Genomic DNA, 5211 nt, shown 5'->3' with positions numbered 1-5211 from the left:
TGTTGTACTAAGGGAAGTTATAGCCGGTGTTGTGACCAGGCCTGTTGTACTAAGGGAAGTTATAGCAGGTGTTGTGACCAGGCCTTGCACTGGGACCAGGCCTGTTGCACTAAGGGAAGTTATAGCAGGTGTTGTGACCAGGCCTGTTGCACTAAGGAAGTTATAGCAGGTGTTGTGACCAGGCCTGTTGCACTAAGGGAAGTTATAGCAGGTGTTGTGACCAGGCCTGTTGCACTGCCTGTTGCACTAAGGGAAGTTATAGCAGGTGTTGTGACCAGGCCTGTTGCACTAAGGGAAGTTATAGCAGGTGTTGTGACCAGGCCTGTTGCACTAAGGGAAGTTATAGCAGGTGTTGTGACCAGGCCTGTTGCACTAAGGGAAGTTATAGCAGGTGTTGTGACCAGGCCTGTTGTACTAAGGGAAGTTATAGCCGGTGTTGTGACCAGGCCTGTTGCACTAAGGGAAGTTATAGCAGGTGTTGTGACCAGGCCTGTTGTACTAAGGGAAGTTATAGCCGGTGTTGTGACCAGGCCTGTTGTACTAAGGGAAGTTATAGCAGGTGTTGTGACCAGGCCTGTTGCACTAAGGGTGTTGTGACCAGGCCTGTTGCACTAAGGGAAGTTATAGCAGGTGTTGTGACCAGGCCTGTTGCACTGTTATAGCAGGTGTTGTGACCAGGCCTAAGGGAAGTTATAGCAGGTGTTGTGACCAGGCCTGTTGCACTAAGGGAAGTTATAGCAGGTGTTGTGACCAGGCCTGTTGCACTAAGGGAAGTTATAGCAGGTGTTGTGACCAGGCCTGTTGCACTAAGGAAGTTATAGCAGGTGTTGTGACCAGGCCTGTTGCACTAAGGGAAGTTATAGCAGGTGTTGTGACCAGGCCTGTTGCACTAAGGGAAGTTATAGCAGGTGTTGTGACCAGACCTGTTGCACTAAGGGAAGTTATAGCAGGTGTTGTGACCAGGCCTGTTGTACTAAGGGAAGTTATAGCCGGTGTTGTGACCAGGCCTGTTGCACTAAGGGAAGTTATAGCAGGTGTTGTGACCAGGCCTGTTGTACTAAGGGAAGTTATAGCCGGTGTTGTGACCAGGCCTGTTGTACTAAGGGAAGTTATAGCAGGTGTTGTGACCAGGCCTGTTGCACTAAGGGAAGTTATAGCCGGTGTTGTGACCAGGCCTGTTGCACTAAGGGAAGTTATAGCAGGTGTTGTGACCAGGCCTGTTGCACTAAGGGAAGTTATACCAGGTGTTGTGACCAGGCCTGTTGCACTAAGGGAAGTTATAGCAGGTGTTGTGACCAGGCCTGTTGCACTAAGGGAAGTTATAGCAGGTGTTGTGACCAGGCCTGTTGCACTAAGGGAAGTTATAGCAGGTGTTGTGACCAGGCCTGTTGCACTAAGGAAGTTATAGCAGGTGTTGTGACCAGGCCTGTTGCACTAAGGGAAGTTATAGCAGGTGTTGTGACCAGGCCTGTTGCACTAAGGGAAGTTATAGCAGGTGTTGTGACCAGGCCTGTTGCACTAAGGGAAGTTATAGCAGGTGTTGTGACCAGGCCTGTTGCACTAAGGGAAGTTATAGCAGGTGTTGTGACCAGGCCTGTTGTACTAAGGGAAGTTATAGCAGGTGTTGTGACCAGGCCTGTTGCACTAAGGGAAGTTATAGCAGGTGTTGTGACCAGGCCTGTTGCACTAAGGGAAGTTATAGCAGGTGTTGTGACCAGGCCTGTTGCACTAAGGGAAGTTATAGCAGGTGTTGTGACCAGGCCTGTTGCACTAAGGGAAGTTATAGCAGGTGTTGTGACCAGGCCTGTTGCACTAAGGGAAGTTATAGCAGGTGTTGTGACCAGGCCTGTTGCACTAAGGGAAGTTATAGCAGGTGTTGTGACCCTGTTGCACTAAGGGAAGTTATAGCAGGTGTTGTGACCAGGCCTGTTGCACTAAGGGAAGTTATAGCAGGTGTTGTGACCAGGCCTGTTGCACTAAGGGAAGTTATAGCAGGTGTTGTGACCAGGCCTGTTGCACTAAGGGAAGTTATAGCAGGTGTTGTGACCAGGCCTGTTGCACTAAGGGAAGTTATAGCAGGTGTTGTGACCAGGCCTGTTGCACTAAGGGAAGTTATAGCAGGTGTTGTGACCAGGCCTGTTGCACTAAGGAAGTTATAGCAGGTGTTGTGACCAGGCCTGTTGCACTAAGGGAAGTTATAGCAGGTGTTGTGACCAGGCCTGTTGCACTAAGGGAAGTTATAGCAGGTGTTGTGACCAGGCCTGTTGCTACTACCAGGCCTGTTGCACTAAGGGAAGTTATAGCAGGTGTTGTGACCAGGCCTGTTGCACTAAGGAAGTTATAGCAGGTGTTGTGACCAGGCCTGTTGCACTAAGGGAAGTTATAGCAGGTGTTGTGACCAGGCCTGTTGCACTAAGGCAGGTGTTGTGAACTAAGTTATAGCAGGTGTTGTGACCAGGCCTGTTGCACTAAGGGAAGTTATAGCAGGTGTTGACCAGGCCTGTTGCACTAAGGGAAGTTATAGCAGGTGTTGTGACCAGGCCTGTTGCACTAAGGGAAGTTATAGCAGGTGTTGTGACCAGGCCTGTTGCACTAAGGGAAGTTATAGCAGGTGTTGTGACCAGGCCTGTTGCACTAAGGGAAGTTATAGCAGGTGTTGTGACCAGGCCTGTTGCACTAAGGGAAGTTATAGCAGGTGTTGTGACCAGGCCTGTTGCACTAAGGGAAGTTATAGCAGGTGTTGTGACCAGGCCTGTTGTACTAAGGAAGTTATAGCAGGTGTTGTGACCAGGCCTGTTGTGACCAGGCCTGTTGCACTAGGGAAGTTATAGCAGGTGTTGTGACCAGGCCTGTTGCACTAAGGGAAGTTATAGCAGGTGTTGTGACCAGGCCTGTTGCACTAAGGGAAGTTATAGCAGGTGTTGTGACCAGGCCTGTTGCACTAAGGGAAGTTATAGCAGGTGTTGTGACCAGGCCTGTTGCCTGTTGCACTAAGGGAAGTTATAGCAGGTGTTGTGACCAGGCCTGTTGCACTAAGGGAAGTTATAGCAGGTGTTGTGACCAGGCCTGTTGTACTAAGGGAAGTTATAGCAGGTGTTGTGACCAGGCCTGTTGCACTAAGGGAAGTTATAGCAGGTGTACCAGGCCTGTTGCACTAAGGAAGTTATAGCAGGTGTTGTGACCAGGCCTGTTGCACTAAGGGAAGTTATAGCAGGTGTTGTGACCAGGCCTGTTGCACTAAGGGAAGTTATAGCAGGTGTTGTGACCAGGCCTGTTGCACTAAGGGAAGTTATAGCAGGTGTTGTGACCAGGCCTGTTGCACTAAGGGAAGTTATAGCCTGTTGTGACCAGGCCTGTTGTACTAAGGGAAGTTATAGCCTGTTGCAGGTGTTGTGACCAGGCCTGTTGCACTAAGGGAAGTTATAGCCTGTTGTGACCAGGCCTGTTGCACTAAGGGAAGTTATAGCAGGTGTTGTGACCAGGCCTGTTGCACTAAGGGAAGTTATAGCAGGTGTTGTGACCAGGCCTGTTGCACTAAGGGAAGTTATAGCAGGTGTTGTGACCAGGCCTGTTGCACTAAGGGAAGTTATAGCAGGTGTTGTGACCAGGCCTGTTGCACTAAGGAAGTTATAGCAGGTGTTGTGACCAGGCCTGTTGCACTAAGGGAAGTTATAGCAGGTGTTGTGACCAGGCCTGTTGCACTAAGGGAAGTTATAGCAGGTGTTGTGACCAGGCCTGTTGCACTAAGGGAAGTTATAGCAGGTGTTGTGACCAGGCCTGTTGCACTAAGGAAGTTATAGCAGGTGTTGTGACCAGGCCTGTTGCACTAAGGGAAGTTATAGGGTGTTGTGAAGGCCTGTTGCATAGCATAGCCGGTGTTGTGACCAGGCCTGTTGCACTAAGGGAAGTTATAGCAGGTGTTGTGACCAGGCCTGTTGCACTAAGGAAGTTATAGCAGGTGTTGTGACCAGGCCTGTTGCACTAAGGGAAGTTATAGCAGGTGTTGTGACCAGGCCTGTTGCACTAAGGGAAGTTATAGCAGGTGTTGTGACCAGGCCTGTTGCACTAAGGAAGTTATAGGTGTTGTGACCAGGCCTGTTGCACTAAGGGAAGTTATAGCAGGTGTTGTGACCAGGCCTGTTGCACTAAGGGAAGTTATAGCAGGTGTTGTGACCAGGCCTGTTGCACTAAGGGAAGTTATAGCAGGTGTTGTGACCAGGCCTGTTGCACTAAGGGAAGTTATAGCAGGTGTTGTGACCAGGCCTGTTGCACTAAGGGAAGTTATAGCAGGTGTTGTGACCAGGCCTGTTGCACTAAGGAAGTTATAGCAGGTGTTGTGACCAGGCCTGTTGCACTAAGGGAAGTTATAGCAGGTGTTGTGACCAGGCCTGTTGCACTAAGGGAAGTTATAGCAGGTGTTGTGACCAGGCCTGTTGCACTAAGGGAAGTTATAGCAGGTGTTGTGACCAGGCCTGTTGCACTAAGGAAGTTATAGCAGGTGTTGTGACCAGGCCTGTTGCACTAAGGGAAGTTATAGCAGGTGTTGTGACCAGGCCTGTTGCACTAAGGGAAGTTATAGCAGGTGTTGTGACCAGGCCTGTTGCACTAAGGGAAGATAGCACTAAGGTGTTGCAGGTGTTGACCAGGCCTGTTGCACTAAGGGAAGTTATAGCAGGTGTTGTGACCAGGCCTGTTGCACTAAGGGAAGTTATAGCAGGTGTTGTGACCAGGCCTGTTGCACTAAGGGAAGTTATAGCAGGTACCAGGCCTGTTGCACTAAGGGAAGTTATAGTGACCAGGCCTGTTGCACTAAGGGAAGTTATAGCAGGTGTTGTGACCAGGCCTGTTGCACTAAGGGAAGTTATAGCCCTGTTGTACTAAGGGAAGTTATAGCCGGTGTTGTGACCAGGCCTGTTGCACTAAGGGAAGTTATAGCAGGTGTTGTGACCAGGCCTGTTGCACTAAGGGAAGTTATAGCCGGTGTTGTGACCAGGCCTGTTGCACTAAGGGAAGTTATAGCCGGTGTTGTGACCAGGCCTGTTGCACTAAGGGAAGTTATAGCAGGTGTTGTGACCAGGCCTGTTGCACTAAAGGAAGTTATAGCAGGTGTTGTGACCAGGCCTGTTGCACTAAGGGAAGTTATAGCAGGTGTTGTGACCAGGCCTGTTGCACTAAGGGAAGTTATAGCAGGTGTTGTGACCAGGCCTGTTG

This window comes from Oncorhynchus keta, chromosome 9 (assembly GCF_023373465.1).
Source record: "Oncorhynchus keta strain PuntledgeMale-10-30-2019 chromosome 9, Oket_V2, whole genome shotgun sequence".
Taxonomy (NCBI): domain Eukaryota; kingdom Metazoa; phylum Chordata; class Actinopteri; order Salmoniformes; family Salmonidae; genus Oncorhynchus; species Oncorhynchus keta.
This window is presented reverse-complemented; position numbering follows the sequence as displayed.